We start from the raw sequence: 20,213 nt of genomic DNA on the forward strand, positions 1-20,213 counted from the left end.
GAGTTTGCGTTTCCTGTGAAGTAATGCAGTCTAAGGGCATGCCAACATGGCGGCATCCGCCATGGGCCTTTCCCGTATGAATTGTGCCTCCACAGCAGCCGTCCACAGCCCCGCCGCACGCTTGTCATGTGGATTTAGTCATTAACGGGCAAAGTCCACGTGCGGCATTTGACACGATTCCACGCGGATCGGCGTTAAGTAGCGACGGCGACGCACCAGCAGCTCGGATCCTTGTGGGATAGCGCTGGAAGCGTCGCTTATGCTGTTGCCCATTGACGGTTAGAGCCACATGGGGATCCAGGGCACAAACTAGCGCTTTAGCCACAGAGTTAGAGGAAGACTGTGCCGGTCCTGCTGTAAGGACTTACCTTTAGGGCTCGCTTACACGGGCATATCATATGGGAGTGGCATATTACATACATAATACGCCGTATACAGTTAAATACACGTAACATGCACATTTTAACCCCTCGTAGTCTATAATGGGTGTAATACATGCCAAAATAGGACATGCTGGTTTTCCTTTTATGCACATGTGCAACAGCCCAATGTAGATCAATGGGCTTTTAGGACTGCGCAACACGCATGTGAGCGAGCCCCCGGTCCGGCAGTTGGCGGTGATCCACATGCGGTGACAGCGGATCTACCACAGCATTTACAGGAATCCAAATACAGTAAAATCTGCTCGCTTGTACGAACTTTCAGCCATTTTCCGTGTCCTAAATGGGCAACGGACGGCATGACGCCAGCTGCCAATTGGTGCAGTTACTGCGCACCACCCAGCGCCATCGTCCCTACCATTCGGATCTGTCATAACATCCATGAATCCAGAATGAAGGGGGTTAAAGCTACTCCGTACAGAAGGAAACGTGTTTAGGGGAGCGTTCTGGATGCAGCGATGGCATCGGGTGCCAGCTGCTGCCCAGATGACCACTATCAGAAACTACGCAAACACACGGAAATAATCCACCGCTCCGCTCGTCATGGTACAGCGGGCCGCCTCACCGCTTCCCTTATGCAACCTGACTCTTAAGGATACGCAATATTTCCTTTTAACCCCTCGATTCTCAAGGCTTGGCATCTCTAGGGGTGAAGAGCTCGCCACACGTTGGTGATGAACGCTTTATTGACTCTACCCTGTAACTTTCTCCTTTCACGTCGGTTGCAGGAATCGCCACCGTGGAAATTGTAGATGGTGCCCGTTAGCGGCTGCCCATTAGGAGAGGGGAAAAAAGTGCAGAATTAACAATCAGAGCCAATTCCAGTAACACAGGAAACTAATATATTCGCCGCTACCCCGTACGGCGAAGATCGCCTGTCAATAAATTGACCCACATGCCAGGTAGAGGGCACCAGGTGGCAGGTCGTGGTCTGGGCAGAGCCGGGCCTAGAAGTGACAGTACTAATCAGCAGCTTTGAAGCACCTTATGAGACAAACATGTTACATGTGCCCTGCAGATGGCACGAGCCGGGACTGCACTGTGTACACACTCCGTCGTGCCCCGGTGACGAGAAGCTTACCATCTGGATACCCATTTATAGCGGCATCTTCCCTCTCACAGCTCCACCATTACTCCACTGTACCCCTGCTTCTTGCCAACATAGCAGCACCAATACACTTTGCTATTCGCAAATGTGGGCGCCCCTCCCTTCATGCTGTGCCCGACGTGACCTCCCCACCCACGTCTCCTCTCATACATCACATCTATTCTCCTCCAGATGGGCATCCTTGCCCAGACCACCACCAGTATGCCTCCTACCATGATCATCCACATCCAGGGATGGGCACAAACCCCACTACATATCAGTTTATCCATTTCCAAGTCATAGTAACGCCCTGATGTCCATCATCATTACCCAGTGGAAGGCTGGCATCACGCATGGCACACAGCCGTATTAGGGCTCTACAAGGCTCCCTGGCATATGAATTCAACAACAAAAATTTGCTGCCCACTAAAGCAGATAAGCATTACCATCCAACATGTGCATGCCACCTTAATACCAACTATGCCCACAAAAGATCCTAAAACCATTACATCTCATCCCCCAGCCCAATGCCAACTATCTGTACTAGATGGCACAACTTAGTTGCTGCCATCATATACCAGTCTATGCTCTCATCCGCCCCCTTTGTGCCCATTCATGATGCACCCAAGTCATGCCAGTCTCCTACAACATAAGATACCAGTCACTTCCTCTACATCTAGTCACACTTTCAACTTTTCCTCATGCCACTAGTTGATGCCCATCAGCACCACTCCCACATGTGAAGATGCCAATCCCTACCATCATGCCAGCTCCCTTAAAAGCCCCTTTGTTCACGCCAGTTACCCCCATTATGTCATGCCATCATCTCCAGATGCCCACTCCAATGGATGTAGCTTTGTTTTCTTATATGCCAACACACAGCTCTACCATATGCATGCCACCTTAATACCAACTCTGCCCAAATTACCTAACTCCATTATATCTCATCCAATCGGCCCTCCCAAACACTATATGCCACCGTGCCAACCATCTATACCAGTCAGTGCTCTCATCCACTCCCTTTGTGCCCATTCTTGATGCCCTCAAGGCATACCAGCTCCCTCCCACCATAAGATGCCAGTCACCTACTCCTCCACATCTAATCCAATTCTCTCAGCTCTTCCTAATGCCATCTCCATTGGGGGATGCCCAGTCTGCCATCAGCAGTGTACCAATATGCCAGCCACCCCATGATACCAGCTGCTTACATCACACCTCCCTTTACAACCCCCCTTTGTTCATGCCACCATCACCCTCAGTACTGCATGCCATCCTCTCCTGCCACCCCCTCCACTGAGTATTTCCCTCATATGCCCAGACAGCTCTACCATGTGCTTGACACTTTAATTACCAACTCTGCCCACAAAGTACCCAACTGCATTATATCTCCTCAGCTGTCACCCCTCCCAAACACTACATGATGCCCCAATGCCAACCAGCTACACATCACATACCAGTGCCCTCACTCACCCCCTTTACACCAACTCAGTGCCCTCTAAAGTCATACCAGTCCCCTTTTACCATAAGATGCCAGTCACCTCCACATCATCTAATCCCATTTCAGCTTTGCCCAGTGCCACCTCCACTAGGTGATGCCCATCAGCTCTGCCACCACATCAGCATCACTGTACCAAGATGCCACCCACCCCATCATACCAGCTGCTTGCACCAAGGCTCCCTTCAAAGCCCCCCTTTGTTCATGCCATCACCCCCATTATTGTATGCCTTCATCTCCTGATGCCAGTCTGATGCCCCATAAATACCATCTGCTGCTGTATTTCACCCTTTTTGCATTAGTTTCCCTTTAAACGCGCCCCCAGCACAGCAAAAAATGCCAATACCCGCCCCCTCCACTCCATTATCGGTCTACCAGCTCTTCATCAAATCATCGCTGCCGTATCGGCCGAGATAGTCGCGCGACTCCGACCATTTAGCGCCCCCATTCGCTCTCCCCGCACATCCCATTCCCGCCCTGCCGGCGCCCCTTCCTCCCACGACCACCCGCCTCATCACCCCGCTCCGTCCTCATACTCACAGCCGCCTTCCAAACGACGTCGTCTTTGTTATGTCTGACGAGGGGAGGATGTAGCACAATGCGGCAACACAAAGGAGCGGCTCAGCCACGAGCAGGACGGACGAGCTCCGGACGGGCCTCCCCCTTTGGCGGGCTGGGATACGGGCGGATACCCCGCGCCGCCGGAGCAGCTAGGACGAGATGACTGGAGTCCCCGAACACACGCAGCTCCACACAGACACGTCCGCACCTCACGCCACACTCACACCGACTGAGACACACTAAGCACACGCTGCAGCTCTCCGCCACGCCCACCCACAGCGGCCGCCGACGTCTTATTGGTGGATGGCTGAATAAAGGGCCGCCCATTGGCTGGAATCTGATGGCGGGAAAGGAGGAGAAAAGAAGACGAGGGCAGGGAAGCGGGAGGGATGAGTGACGGAGGGTGCGGCAGCAGGGCGAGCGCTGATTGGGGCAGGCGCGGAGGAGGGGCGGGGCCAGAGCACATCGTGCCGCTCTACGTCCCGCAGCTTCTTCGTACAGCTCGAGGGGTTTCCGATGACGTCAGCAGGGGCCGCCCAGTCTATATAAGCAGCTCGGTGGGCGGGAAAGCAGAGCGAGAAGAGCGAAGACTCGTGACTGGAACGTGTCACTAGAAATACTAGTAGTGAGCGGCCAGGTAATCCACTGTACAGTCAGCCATTCAGTCGTCGGCTTCTCTCAAAAAAAACACCTCTGGACGATCTTTTTCCCCCCCCCCGTTTTCCAATATGGCTGCTGCCTCACTTACACAGGGAGTGTCGAAAAACTGGTTATAAAGGGACGCTGTCCCCAGGATGGAATTACTTCACGGCAGAAGTCGCAACCGCAAAAAAAAAAAAAGTATGACAATGCGGATTTGGTGGTCGGAACGCGCAGTTTTCATCGGTGCATCAAAAATCCGCACGTTCTGACATAAGGATTTGGTGGATCGTTCTCTACACGGCAGCCCATTCCGTCCGTGTGAAAGGCCTGCACGTTATTTTCACGTGTAGCGCAAATACGGTGGATTTTACGCAGCATTTCTGTGTCCAAAATGGCGTTGCAGTCGGTTTCAGACGATGCGGCGCTCCCTTCACCTACGAAGTTTCTGCGCTGTCAGTCTTCCCGGTGGCCTGTAGGAAGCGCGGCGCCGCTGGTCAGGTGATACGGAGGTGGCATCACCTGGTCTGCGGCGCCGCGCTCGTTATATAGGGTGCTAACAGCGCGAAGCCTCCGGAGGTGAAGAGGGCGCCGTATCTTCTGATATCAACCGATTTCGAATCAAAAACCGCATCAATGGCGCAGATTTCGACCGTGTTTTAGATGTGGAATTCTCTGCTGTCGGACATTTTCCACTACATGTAAACCCGCCCTCAGCCCGATCCTGTTCCTCTTCGGCGGTTGTGCCGGCGACTGCGCTGTACCGCTTGCATCAAAGGATGCCGTAATACACTGGCATTACTTCCGCCAATCGTCTTCGTGTCACGCAGAACTGAAGGGTGGTTTTTGTTGATCTTCGTCGTATGGGTATGGGTACGGGTACAGATAGAGGGGGGGGGGGGCCCAGCTCACGTTTTGCATCAGGGCCCCTGAGCCTTTAGTTACGCCCCTGGGCACGCTGTTAAGTTACCACACTTAGGGAAGTTCACGAAGCCTGGCGTTTACGGCGTCGGCACACCTCTTCGCGTATTAGGGGCAGCACTGTGCGCCTTTGCAGAAATGTACACCAGTTTCTAGCGTAATTATATATCCGTCGGTGCAGGGTGGCCACACCCTCCTCATAAGCCACACCCACCCCCATAAGCCCCACCCACTCTCCACATAAGGGACAAAGCCAGGGCTGAAAAGTTGTACATTTTTTTCCATAAGCGGCTCTTGCACCAAGTTTTGAGATTTTTCTACGACCATTTTCTGGCGTAAAGCCTGCCTAAATATGTGCTTATACACCAAGCGATGACTGTTCATGGTCACTGTTGCTGAAGCGGACAGTGCCCTCCAAAAGATATGGGTACCATGGGGTGATTTTCACCACTGAGCGAAGAATCCCTCTTTGTCGGAGTTGCTTGGTCTTCAGCTCCTCTAAAAACACCTGTTACATGACTACCTGTTCTGAATGGAGGCTGGAGGAGATCAGCAGCGCCCTCTGCCTTCATATAACGGCTATCCCTCCTGAGGAGCAATAGTCTCTGGGGTGTCTGTTGGCACTTATGCGCAAACAGTCGTCCCGTGTAAGCGCATTTCGGTCACACAAAATGGCCACGTGTTTGGCACACACACAATGTGCCCAGCGAATGTACAGGTTCTCTGCGTGTGTCGTGTGCATTTACGCACACCCACTGATTTCTATGGGCTCAGATGCTCCCCAAGATAGATCATGCTGCGTATTTTTAATTTTTTTTTTCACGCGATCACACTTTTTAGTCATTAAAAGACAAACTAGAATCAAGCAGCAACTATCAGGCAAGCTGAAGTGAAGCAACTAGGGAATGAATTGGCCCTTGGTGGCCATTGAACTTATTCAGGTGACAGTTGTCCTGTGTAAAGCTACACTGAGGGGTTAAAAATGTAACTTCAGCCATTGGGTGTTCTTGTTTTACCACATGCCATAAGTGACTGGTTGCGGTTTACCTACAGGTTTTGGTGGGAGAGGTTGGCAAACATAAGTCTGCATTGACCTCATTCCTCCAGCCATATTCATGATCCTTATACGTACAGGAATAATGTATCTCCATAAAGCCACACATACCGCATACCAAGTCCATATCCATAATATAATGTCTCAATAAAGCCACATACCAAATCCATAATATAATAAAAACAGCTTATATACCTGGCTTCGCCCGAGTTAATTTTGATACAGGTGTTTACGTGTTGTTTGCACAGAAAGTTTTATGAAGTGGTGGTTACTTTAGAGTAACAAAGGAATAAAATATGTATACATATAGAGGAGTGTTGGATTCTCCTCAGGCTGCATGTACTGATGTCCCTCTGCAGAATGTGCCACCCCTCCCACTCTCCTTATTTAGGACCTTGCGCCAAATTTCACACTTGTACGACACCGGGAAGTTACATTACATAGGGGTGTACTTACTTTTGCAATTACCATTGAATAATCGAGTAGTGACCCCTTAACTTTTCTCATTTAGGACCTAAAGAATGGTCGTGCTAAATTTCATGTCTGTACGACACCGGGAAGCTAGAGAATTAGATTAGGTACATTACATAGGGGCGCCAATACTGTTGCACTTAGCATTGAATAATCAAGTTGTGGCACCCTTACTTTTCCTATTTAGGACCTTAAAAAAAAATGGTCGTGCCAAATTTCAGGTTTGTATGACACCGGAAAGTTAGAGAATTAGATTAGGTACATTACATGGGGCTGCCAATACTTTTGCACTTAGCATTGAATAATTGAGTTGTGGCACCCTTGCTTTTCCTATTTAGTACCTAAAGAATGGTCGTGCCAAATTTCATATTTGTACGACTCCGGGAAGTTACATTACATAGAAGTGCCAATATTTTTGCATGTGGCATTGAATAATCAAGCTGTGACCCCTTTACTCTGACCTTGGGCATCTTTCCCTCTTCTTTCAAACACGCCATCATATCCCCACTGCTAAAGAAGCCGACTCTTGATGTGACTGATGCTGCCAACTACTGACCCATCTCAAATCTCCTCTTCATCTCCAAACTACTAGAATGCCTGGTTTACTCCCGCCTTGTAAGCTACCTATTGGAGAACTCTCTTTTCAACCCCCACCCCCACCACTACAATCTGGCTTCCGACCCCTACACTCGACAGGAACTGCCCTTACAAGGGTGTCAAACGACCTGACAGCCAAGTCGAGGGGCGATTACTCCCTACTGATCCTTCTCCGACCTCTCCACAGCATTCTGCACTGTTGACCACAAACTCCTCCTCAGTATGCTTCGCTCCATCGGCCTAAAGGACACTGCTCTCTCCTGGTTCTCCTCCTACCTATCTGACTGCTCTTTCAGTGTCTCCTTTGCTGGCTCTACCTCCGCTCCTCTTCCCCTTGCTGTTGGGGTCCCCCAGGGCTCGGTTCTCAGCCCCCTGCTTTTCTCCATCTACACAGCCCCTATTGGACAAACCAATGACACCCAGTTATACACCTCTTCCAGTGACAGCTCTGCACCTTTCCTCCAACTGTCTGTCCACTGTCTCTAACACTATGTCCCCTCTCTACCTAAAACTAAAGTTCTCTAAAACTGACCTACTCGTGTTTCCGCCCTCTACTAACCAACCTCATCCTAATATCTCCATCTCAGTGTGAGGTGCCACCGTAACTCCCAGACAGCATGCCCACTGCTTTGGGGTCATATTCAAGTCTGAACTATCATTTATCCCCTAAATCCAATCTCTGGCCCGAACATGTCAGCTGCACCTCAAGAATATCGCAAGAATCTGCTGCTTTCTCAACATGGACACACTAAAACTACTCACTGTTGCCCTCACCCACTCTCGGCTCGATTATTGCAACTCATTGCTGATCAGCCCCCCCCCCCTTCCCCGCCGCGCCAGACTTTACCCTCCCCAAGCCATCCTGAATGCGGCAGCCAGGCTCATCTTCTTGTCTGGCCACTACTCTGACATCTCTGCCCTGTGCCGGTCACTGCACTGGCTGCCCATTAAATACAGAATTCAATTTAAATTGAATACCGTCATCCATAAAGCCCTCCACAGCGCAGCGCCACCCTACATTGCCTCCCTCATCTCAATTCATCACCCAACCCGGCTTCTTCGCTCTCCTAATGAAACCAGACTGGGCTCCCCTTTAATTCAAACCTCTCATTCCCACCTCCAAGACTTCTCCAGAGCAGCACCAGTCCTCTGGAGTGCACTTCCAAAGGCAATCCAGGACTCCTCGTCTTTCTGCCTTCCCACCGACCTTCCCTCCACATCTCCATTCCAGTATCTGGCACCATCATAACCCCCAGACGGCATGCCCGCTGCCTTGGCGGTCACACTGGACTCTGAACTCTTCTTTACCTCCCACATCCAATCTCTGGCTCGAACATGTCACATGCACCTCAGGAATATTGCTAAAATACGTCCGTTCCTCACCACGGACACGCTAAAGACACTCGTGATCGCCCTTATCCACTCCCGACTTGACTACTGCGACTCTCTATTCATCGGCCTCTCCCGCACCAGACTCACTCCAATCCATACTAAATGCGGCAGCTAGGCTCCTTTTTCTATCAAGCCGTTACTCTGACACCTCTACACTATGCCAGTCACTGCAGAGCTAATTTTAAACTCCTCCTACCTCATCCACAAAACTCTGCATGGCACCACGCCACCATACATCACCTTCCTCCTTTCAGTACACCACTCAGACAAAACACCCCTGTAATACGAATCTCACATGGTCGCCTCCAGGACTTTACTAGAGTGGCACCTATCCTCTGGAACGCTCTACCCCAAGGCATCTGGACAATTCCCAATGTACGAAATTTTAGACGTGCCTTAAACGCACCTCTTCAGAGAAGCGTACCAAATTTCCTGACCTAGTCCCCCGCCCCTTCCCATGGCTCCCCACACCATCCACCCTGCCTATTGCATACGACCTCTACCCCTGCACCTCCTTACCGCCCCATCCCGTTTGCCTTCTAATAACTGATCTCCACATGAAATCCCTTATTGCCTGTGTTCCCACGCCACGCTCGTCCCCAACCTCCCCCTTGCACCTCCTGTACCACCTCCACCCCATTTGTTTCAAACTGAATATACGTCACATTGTAACTGTTGTATTGTTTGCATTTATCCCATGTCTGAAAGTGCTGCGGAATAAGTTGGCGCTATACAAATAGATTATTATTGTTGCAAAACTTCAGGCGTGCTCTAAAAACGCTCCTCTTCAGGGAGGCATACCGTATTCCCTAAACAAACCCCTCTGTATGCTGCCTGACCTATTGGCTGCAATCCCTGCTAGCCACCATCAACCGCTCCTGCCGTCACACGGCTGAACGTCTGACCATTGTTTGTGTATAGCATCCCTCACTCTCCACGTCTCCATACCGTGCACCTCTCCAGCTTTTTTACCTTCTGTATCACCCCATTACTTGTAGTATGTAAACTCGCTGTAGCAGAACCCTCACCCCTATTGTTTCCATTAACTGATTACTATGTAACCGTAATTGCGAGATTTTTGTACTTTTGTCTTTCTGTATTTCCCCTATCTATGTAAGCGCTGCAGAATATGTTGGCACTATACAAATAAAGATTATTATTACTTTCTCTACTTCGGACCAAAAGAATGCTCCCGCCAAATTTCAGGTTTGTACGACAGCGGGAAGTTAGAGAATTAGATTTGGTATGTTACACAGTGGTGTCAATACTTTTGCACTTAGCATTGAATAATCGAGCTGTGACCCCTGCACTTTTCCGATTTAGGACCTAAAAAATGCTCCTGACAAATTTCATGTTTGTACGACATCGGGAAGTTAGAGAATTAGTGTCGAGTCAGTCAGTAAGGGCTTTTGCTGATACATAGATGGATGTATCTCAGTAAAGCCACACATACCAAATCCATATCCATACTTATATAAATGCCAAAGTAACTCTGTCTGTTACCTTTTCACGGCTAAACCGCAGAAGTAATCTTGATGAAACTTGGCAGGGAGATAGCTTGCATCTTGAGGAGGAAGGACATCGGCTACGTTTTATCTAGAACATTTATAGAGCTCTCTAGGGAGTGTGGCAAGACAGATTTATTTGGTGATGTTCAGGCGCACCGAAGCTGTGCAGTGAGGCTGAGGGGAAGGAGATGCACATCCTAGGCTATGCCTACACAGAGGGGCAGATGACTTTGCCGCATGTATGCAATTATTAAGCTAGCAGGGATACCCTGCGTTGCTCGGCATTTTAAAACTTGAGCGAAAGACACATTAAGGCCAGCTGCACATGACCGGCTTTGCGTTGCGTAATCCGGAGCGGGCATCCACCACCAGGTTCCACAGCAAATACCTTCTGAAGCATGCTATGGAAAAGCACTTTTTCATGAGCAGAAGTCAATTGCGACCCCCCCCCCCCCCCCCAACCATCAATTTTGAGCGGATTCTGCACGAACTGATTTCATTGAAGTCAATAGAAGCCATCTGACCTTCGACCCTTCCGCAGGTCGCAGTGTCCAACCCTGGAAAAGCAGGGGTTTAAAAAAAAAAAAAAAGTGTACTGTCTATGTCTGACGGCGAGCCGTGTGGACCTTCCGCAGTATAGAAGGGGCGACCGAAATGACAGGATCGTGGGGACGCCGGTCGGGCACAGGGTCGGATTCTGCTGCGGATTCCTCTCATGCGGAATCCGACACGGTTGTGTGCAGCCGGTTTAACATGGATTGAGATTTTCAAGAAAATCTGTATTGTCCATAGCAACCAACCAAAACACAGCTTTTATTTTGGTCTCTTAATATGTCAGATCTAATGCATAGTTCCCTTTTCCATACTCGGCGCTTGCATTTCAGTTGTGCGAAAAAAACCATGCTCCATTTTTGCGTATTTTAGCACCATAGATTGCCATAGAAGTTAATGGGGGTGGGTGGGGTGTAAATGCTTGCACAATACGCAAGCAGATATGTTAACCGCTTAGTGACCCCCCCCCCCCCCCCCCATAGACTTTTTACATCCTGCTTTAAACCCCAAGGCTGTAAAAAAGTGCTTGCTCTAGGGATTAAAGCCACGTGGGCTGTTGACATGACAGCTCCATGCTGTCAGCTACGGGAGGTCACGTGAAAACTGCCGCGCATCACTGTGGGCTGAAGGGAATCCCCCGCTGCGGCTGTGGCAGTGAAGAATGTGGAGTTCTCCCAATGCGTTCAATGGGCCGGCGCTGCTGCCACCTGCCCCATTGAAAACAATGAGCGATCCCGCAGAAAGACAGGAGATGCTGTGATGTGTTTCCCGCACGGCATCGCGGCACTATGCAGAAAAACATCGTTCATGCGTATGACCCCATTCAACGCACAAATCTCGCACGATTTTCTCGGTTCTGTGAAACCGGCCTGAGGTTTAAGAGGCAACTGAGGGGTGGTTAAAATTACATACATTTTATTATATATTTTTTTTAAATGCTGCTGTTTTTTTTTTTAAGCTTGCATATTTAGTGTTTTTCACGTGCAAAATTTAAACTGCATAACTTCCCCATTGTTTTCGTGTATCGTGTGTATTCGGTGCGTATTTACACAACCCCATTGACTCTAATGGGCTATTTTGGCCTGTAAGGGCTCCTACCCACTTGTGTGTTGTTTTTTTTAATGCTACAGTGTTTTAACGCGATTGTCAATGGGACTTTTTTAATGTTAAACACACATCGTACAAAAATCACAAAGTACCAACTTGTGATGCGTTTTTAACATTAGATAGTCCCACTGACAAAAAAAAGCGCAGCATTAAAAAAACGCAAGTGTGTGGGAGCCCTAATACACATAAACGCATGTCTGAATACCCCAATGCAAATCAATAGGGTCTCAGCACTCCGTATTCTGCACACATGTGTTTAAAAAAAAAAAAAAAGAATACACGCAAGACGCCCCTGTGAATGAAGCTGGGGAATGGGAAGTCTAGAGGAAAGATTGGGGACATTTCACAAGGGGTGGAATTTGCCTTCATACGGAAAAGTCCACATGTCAAATGGGTGTGTTTTGATGTGAAATTGAAAATTGCCTTAATTATGCTGGCAGTTCTGCATCAAAGGCCACATTTAGGCATGCAGATTTTGGTGTGGCCCTCCACTGCGCCCTGCGGAACAATTTCATTATGTGTGAAAGGTCCTTTAGGCTATCTACACATGGGTGAGCGCGATATGGGGCCTCCCATCACTTCAGTGTAGTAGCGGTCTGCGTTGGAGGATCGGCAAGTGTTACCCATTGTTTTTAATGGGAAACCCTGCATCGCACTTGCATGCACATCGCCGGCCATGCAATGTTTTACTGTCCCATTGGAAATAATGGGCGATGTGTTCCCAGGAAGGCGAAAAGATGGGACATGTCGCGATTTGTATATGTCTCCATTCAAGAGTGGGGATCATATTCATGCGGGTCACAAAACACAAATCTTGTGCGAGTTGCTGAACCGTGTGAAAGCAGCCTTCGGCTCACTTCACACAAGGGCGAGCGCAATATGGGGCCGTGAATCCTGCACCATATCACGCTCGCCATCCATGTGAAATCACAAAACAGCCTTGCATCACTTTTCTCTCATTGCTTGATGGGGCAGGTGCTGTTGCTGCCACCGGGCCTATTGAAAATAGTGGGCGGTGCAATGCTAGATAGACCATGCCGCAATTTGTTTCCTGCATCGCGGTGCCATGTAGGAAAAAACGGCGCTAATGTGTATATCCCCATTCAAAAAATGGCATTTCCAAAAATTGAATCTGGCATCGGTGGGCCAAGATGGATTACCAGATGCTGAATGGAGGATTTACCAACGGCTGCGGGCGATCATCAGTCAGGAGCCACCAGCTAATATGACAGTGTGGTTTGTGGTTTTCAGATGCTTCATATGTAATTAGGATTTAGATATAAATCGCACCGTGTGGTGAAGATACCGTTTGCATAATACAGCCGCCAAAGTGCCAACAGCCTTAAGGCAAACCGGCGGCTTTGGTTGCGATACAAGTGGTGCAGCCAAAGATCACAGTACAGCCCTGCAAGATCACAAACTAATGGAAGCCACTGCTGTCACACTGCAACTTGCAAAAATCTCAAAGTCCAACTAATTGTTTTTGAAAGTTTCTTCATGCAGATTTTGGTGTGGATTTCTGTGGCAAACTCCACTACATGTTGCAGAAAGATTGCATCCGTGTGAAAGGTCCCTAACGGCGCTTTCACACGGGCGGAGCTATCCGCAGCACAAGTCACAGTAAATTCCACGTGGCTCTGATCGGGATTTGATTTGGAATGAAAATGGCTTAAATCTGCTTCAATTCTGCACCAAAATGCGCAGTCAGCCCTGTGGATTGTGATGTGAATATGAAAGCGGCCTATGAGTCGGCAGTGCATTAAAAACGCACGTAAAAATGCGTGCATTTGACCGCTGGTGTGAACACATGCTTGCATTTCTGGCCTTTCACTTAAAATTTCCTTTCATACATTCAACATGCCCTACTATGCCATATGCTTGTAAAGGGATACAAGACCTGCGAAACGCGTCGTATGCATTCCTTGTGGAGTTTGCATTGTTCAGTTTATGGAATAAACAAACCCGGAGTTGTTCTCGCTCTCCAACAAGATCGGTGTCCTTCTACAACACCTGAATATCTGAGGAGCCTGCTGGCGCTTGCAGACTCCTCACAAAAGTGACAAGTTTTCTTACTTTTTCCCCATTTGGCCTACTTCTATACAAAGCACACAGACACCTTTTATAACGTCTTCTTTCCTGCACCTATCAGATATTATGTATCAGTGGACAGTTATAGAAGAGCTTTCTGTGATAGAATTTATATTTGGATTGTTGGATTTTCAGGACCGTCAAATTCCAAATTAATGGCATTTTCTAGTGATTAACATTTATTCTTTGTGTAAACAGATGTGCTTCTCCAACATGAACCCAAAAATGCCGCCTTTTCCATGTGCAGACAGAAGTCAAAATAAGCCATTAATGTGACTACCAACGGCTGTTATCAGGAATGAAATGTTTTTGCTGAGACGTTCACTAATATTGCCAAGGAGAACAGAGGCTTGAAGTCAGAAAAACAACATGAACCTCCTGAAGGTAAACCCATCTTACAGGAACTCACATATTTACAGTACTGTGCAAAAGTTTTAGGCCTCTCTTACACGGGACGGATATTTGCTGCGGAATCTGCAGTTGGCATCTGTACCACAAATCCGCAGCAAATACCGCCTATTACTTCCTATGGAGATCTGCTGCTTCCTGCACACGAGCCAAAATCAACTGTGATTTCCGCTCACGGAGGAAAAATCGCAGCATGCTCTGTTTTCATGCGGGCTCCATGCGGACTGTTTCCATTGAAGTCAAGGGAAGCCATCCGACCTGCACCCGTCTGCAATGAACATTGCAGACAGGTCGCGGATCCCGCGTTGTCGGGGGTGAAGGGAGAATCTGTACTGCGCATGTGCGACGGTGAGCCGCCGGGTCCATCCGCAGTACAGAAAAGACGGCGACAGAGCAGGTACGCGCAGACGCCCCTGCTGCCAGAGTCGGATTCCGTATGTGGAATTTAGCTCTGCCATGTGCAGGTGTGGGAAAAATGCTGCAAAGAAAGAATGCTTTTAAAAGTAAAGTGTTTTAATAGTTTTATTTTTGTCAATTTGCAAAATACAAAGTGAATGAACAAAACAGTAAACTAAATCAAATCAATATTTGGTGTGACCGCCCTTTACCTTCAAAACGGCATCAATTCTTCTAGGTACACTTGTATACAGTCAGGGATTTTGTAGGATTACATTCGGGTATGTTTAACCAATTCTACCAAATAGGGGGTGATGATCATTATTTCCATATGTAGGTAGAAATACAGGCAGTAACCGATAGTGAGGAACAGCCAAACTCTACTACAATGGTGAGGTTGTGGAAGACAGTGTCACGTCAAAGGTTATACACCAGGGCAAGACTGAGCACAGCAAGAAGACACAATGTAGTCATACTGCAACAGTAAGATCTCTCCCGGAAAAGATTTCAAGCAGTACAGAAAGTCCTGTACAATAAACAGTTCAGAATCCACTAGGCTTGTACAAAGGTGCCAAATTATCAGAAATTTAGAAATCTGGAATTTTTCCTATGAAATCTATTCCAAAGTTCTAGATATTAATGAAATGTAAGGGTGGCTTTACACGGCGTCCCAATGACTTATAGCTTCTGCGCTTCCACACAGGAGCGAAAGTCATTCAGTGAATGAAGGTGGAGTGCGCCGGACATCTCTTCCTGCTGCCCGCCTGTGTACACTGCGGACATGATGACCGAATGACTGGCTGTTTACACCTAGTGAGAAGTTGCTCATTAGTTACTTTGTTTCACTCAGCTGAAACAAAGCGACTGAGTGATTTTCCTGCCTCGGCGACTGGTCGGGTCCAAATGCACACAGTATGACTATAGCTACAAATCGCTTGTCTTGGCCTTTTATTTTATTTTTATTTAGGGGGAAGAGGGGGCAATAGTTGTCCTGCATAAAGCCACTGTGTGAGCGCAGTGTCCGTAATCAGTTTCCCTTGTAGAAGGTACCAAATAGCTGCGATATTCAACAAACGCCCTCATTACTATAATGTTGACAAATTGCATCACACCGTAAGGACTCATGTTGACTCTCCAGCTATTGCAAAATTCGGTGGTCAGAGTATGCTGACACTTGTAGCTTTGGAACAGCTGAACCATGTTGGAGACCAAGACCGCTGGTCTACAGGGATACAGGTGCAAACATCCGTTTAAATACAGAGAGTGAGGACAATTAAATCCCTGGTGTCTAGAGGGTTCAGCGATGACATACAATATGTCTAAAGAGCTACATGGACATGTCTTTTTTGGCTTTTACATACTACGTTACATGTCTGACTTGAGGAAGGAGCTACAGCTCTGAAATGCATCCCTATGGACATTTTAAATAAAATTTGGCATAATGCATCTCTGGGATCCGAGAGGATTGATCTAATTATCTGATTTACTTCTCCTGTTGAGCACAGTCTTTGGCTTTTCTATTATAGGTTGCATCTAAAGAGTTTAGGATAGTGGCCCTGTTTTTTAAGACGGGACGAATGTCGGGCAAACTATGCTTGACAGTCGTACCCGCTAACGTGCTTTTGCACAGGAGTATCGTATCGTCGCTTTACAGAGGGGCGGCTGCAGGAGACTTCTCTCCTCCCTCTCCCCCGCCCCTCTCCATTCACCTAACATAGCAGCCGTTCAGTATTGAACAGCTGATATTTATACTCACCGCTCATTGTTCAGGATTTTAAGCAGCTTAACATTCTGAACGATGAGCGTTCAGTGTAAATAGCAGCCGTTCATACTTTGATGCTGGTCTTCTAGAGAGTTCAGCATAATGTTCATGGTGTTTACCAGGTTGGGGATGGTGCCTTGCCCCGGGGGGCCCGAGGCTTTGGGGATGGTGCCTTGCCCCGGGGGGCCCGAGGCTTTGGGGATGGTGCCTCGCCCCGGGGGGCCCGAGGCTTTGGGGATGGTGCCTCGCCTCGGGGGGCCCGAGGCTTTGGGGATGGTGCCTCGCATACTTTGATGCTGGTCTTCTAGAGAGTTTAGCATAATGTTCATGGTGTTTACCAGGTTGAGGATGGGGCCTCGCCCAGGGGGCCCTGAGGCTTTTGGGACGGTGCCTCGCCCTGGGGGCCCTGAGGCTTTTGGGACGGTGCCTCGCCCCGGGGGGCCCTGAGGCTTTTGGGACGGTGCCTCGCCCCGGGGGGCCCTGAGGCTTTTGGGACGGTGCCTCGCCCCGGGGGGCCCTGAGGCTTTTGGGACGGTGCCTCGCCCCGGGGGGCCCTGAGGCTTCGGGGACGGTGCCTCGCCCCGGGGGGCCCTGAGGCTTCGGGGACGGTGCCTCGCCCCGGGGGGCCCTGAGGCTTCGGGGACGGTGCCTCGCCCCGGGGGGCCCTGAGGCTTCGGGGACGGTCCGAGGCTTTGGGGATGGTGCCTCGCATACTTCGATGCTGGTCTTCTAGAGAGTTTAGCATAATGTGCATGGTGTTTACCAGGTTGAGGATGGGGCCTCGCCCGGGGGCCCTGAGGCTTTAGGGATGGTGCCTCGCCCTGGGGGCCCGAGGCTTTGGGGATGTTGCCTTGCATACTTTGATGCTGGTCTTCTAGAGAGTTCAGCCCGGGCAACAGGATATCACAGTGAGAAAATCGCCGCAATATCGCATTAGTAGTCCGTGCCATATTGCTGCATTTTCTCGCAGAAATACCAGGATTTTGTGGCGCTACAAAGTCACGCAACTTTGAAGCCTCAGTTGCGAGGATTTGGGGAGGGGGAAGAAGGGCTTAAAAATATAAGACCTACCCTGAAAATAAGCCCTAGCTGCAGGAAAAAAAGAATACATCACTTTAGAAGCGCTGTCGGGCTCAGTTGCATCTTCCTCCCAATCCCCGCCACTGGTATTCAGCATCTATTCTGGCTGGGGATTGGAAAATCCCCTCCTCCTGGAAGCGCTGCCTCTGATTGGCTGAGTGCTGTGATGCGATGAATGGCTGTTATTGGATTATCGAGCACTGGCTCTAATTGGCTAAGCATCACAGAACTCACCCAATCAGAGGCAGCGCTTCCAGGAGGCAGGGATTTTTCAATCCCCGTCCAGAAGAGATGATGACCAGCACCGGGGAGTGGAAAGAAGACTCAGGCGCTTCTAAGGTAATCTATTCTTCCTTTTTTTTCCCCTTCAGCCAGGGCTTAGTTTAGGGCTTTGACAGTAGTATTTCCTATTGTCAAAGCTTCATCGTGTTTTCATGCGACGCAACAGAGGAAGGCTTCCTAGGGAAACATGGGCTACAAAACCTCGCGAGTCGCATGCATATCGCGAAACCTGCAAGGTTTTTGACTCGCAGAGTCACACACAGCAAAACATCATAATGGAACCCAAAGGAAAGCATGGGCTTCATATACATACGACTTGCAGCATTGTCGCAACACGTTAAAATCCCCCAACTTTGTGGCCCATGTGAGGGAGGACTTTCACTATTGATGATCTATCCTCAGGATAGGTCATGAATAGCTGAGTGGGGGTCTGCAGCTCGGGGTCCATGCTGATCAGCTGGATTCAATAGGAGCCGTGGCTGTGCTACAAACCTGCTCTGTTGTAGTGTTCATGGTGTGATCTTCTTAAAGCTCTGTCCCCACTGACAGAAGGCGCATAGATCAGCTGAGATCCCCAGCGGCGAACCCTCATCCATCAACTACTGATGACCTATCAATAACAACCCTTTTAAATACTCACGCACAGATATTAGGGTTGGTTTATCCCACCCATGTTCCTCACAATATCCCCCCCCCCCTCACACTTCTCGCCACAAACAACCCATCCATTATACTTTTGCCCTTCTGCTTGCCTACACTATTTGTACGTCTACCTTTTCTACAATTTCTCCTTTTCCAGTGTTCAATATTACTGGTTTTCTGAATGCCCTAGTTATGCTTTTTTCATTGGTTGGCTGGCTGTTTATTCGGGTTTTTCCTGAATGGTACCAGTAGTTGTTTTTGCAGTTTTATTGCAATATAATTATCACTTTGTATGCAGCCACAATTACTCCATTTAACAGCGTCCCACTTTGTAACTGTTGAGTGTCCAGAATGTAATTCAAATGAGAGAAAGTAGTAAAATCCCTGGCTTAATAACAATATTACTGCTGTTGGTTGGGTAAGGTCTTGTATCGGACTTGGGCAAATAAATTAGAATAATAGTATAATGAAAAGTTCTAAAACTTACTAATATACTTTACACTTAATTCCTTACCATTACTAAGATCTCTGCTTGTAGCAGGTAATTGGCCCCAAAACAACTTAAAATGGTGTTGTCATCTGCTACACATTTGGGGCCACTTGGACCCTGGCATCAAACTTAATACTTCTCACAGCTGAGAGTCTGTTGTAGTCATTTATAGATAAGATAACAAATTGCCAAATTGGGCTCATGGACAATTAAAGAAATTCCTTGCATCTAATCGTGTCTAGTGGGGTACTTATAATATCACTTGTCTCTAGTAAATTATTTGTATTACCCCCTTCATCTAGTGATGCTTATAATATTCATTGTGTCTAGCAAATTATGTATAACATCTAATGGAATACTTATAATATCGCCAGTGTCTAGCGGGGCGCTTGGGACGTCGCCAGTGTCTAGCGGGGCGCTTGGGACGTCGCCAGTGTCTAGCGGGGCGCTTGGGACGTCGCCAGTGTCTAGCGGGGCGCTTGGGACGTCGCCAGTGTCTAGCGGGGCGCTTGGGACGTCGCCAGTGTCTAGCGGGGCGCTTGGGACGTCGCCAGTGTCTAGCGGGGCGCTTGGGACGTCGCCGGTGTCTAGCGGGGCGCTTGGGACGTCGCCGGTGTCTAGCGGGGCGCTTGGGACGTCGCCGGTGTCTAGCGGGGCGCTTGGGACGTCGCCGGTGTCTAGCGGGGCGCTTGGGACGTCGCCGGTGTCTAGCGGGGCGCTTGGGACGTCGCCGGTGTCTAGCGGGGCGCTTGGGACGTCGCCGGTGTCTAGCGGGGCGCTTGGGACGTCGCCGGTGTCTAGCGGGGCGCTTGGGACGTCGCCGGTGTCTAGCGGGGCGCTTGGGACGTCGCCGGTGTCTAGCGGGGCGCTTGGGACGTCGCCGGTGTCTAGCGGGGCGCTTGGGACGTCGCCGGTGTCTAGCGGGGCGCTTGGGACGTCGCCGGTGTCTAGCGGGGCGCTTGGGACGTCGCCGGTGTCTAGCGGGGCGCTTGGGACGTCGCCGGTGTCTAGCGGGGCGCTTGGGACGTCGCCGGTGTCTAGCGGGGCGCTTGGGACGTCGCCGGTGTCTAGCGGGGCGCTTGGGACGTCGCCGGTGTCTAGCGGGGCGCTTGGGACGTCGCCGGTTTCGAGCGGCATGTTTGAGCGCATGTATGAGAGTTCTTAATCCGTCTTTACCTGACCTAAATGATAAATGAACCGCTGTGATTGTCCCCTAATAAAATAACTAATGGGGGAAGTTG

At 49.3% G+C, this 20,213-nt stretch overlaps 1 protein-coding gene across 1 annotated transcript in view; it reads right to left on the reverse strand.

Moving 5' to 3' along the window:
* Window positions 1–3,823, reverse strand: part of RIMKLB (ribosomal modification protein rimK like family member B) — a 30,032-nt gene extending 26,209 nt beyond the window's left edge. Inside the window, exon 1 of the mRNA XM_066601225.1 lies at window positions 3,563–3,823. The gene's annotated coding sequence lies outside the window, so the exon portion shown is untranslated. The remainder of the gene's footprint in view (window positions 1–3,562) is intronic.
* Window positions 3,824–20,213: the final 16,390 nt, after the last annotated feature.

The sequence above is a fragment of the Eleutherodactylus coqui genome, chromosome 4 (assembly GCF_035609145.1).
Source record: "Eleutherodactylus coqui strain aEleCoq1 chromosome 4, aEleCoq1.hap1, whole genome shotgun sequence".
Classification (NCBI taxonomy): domain Eukaryota; kingdom Metazoa; phylum Chordata; class Amphibia; order Anura; family Eleutherodactylidae; genus Eleutherodactylus; species Eleutherodactylus coqui.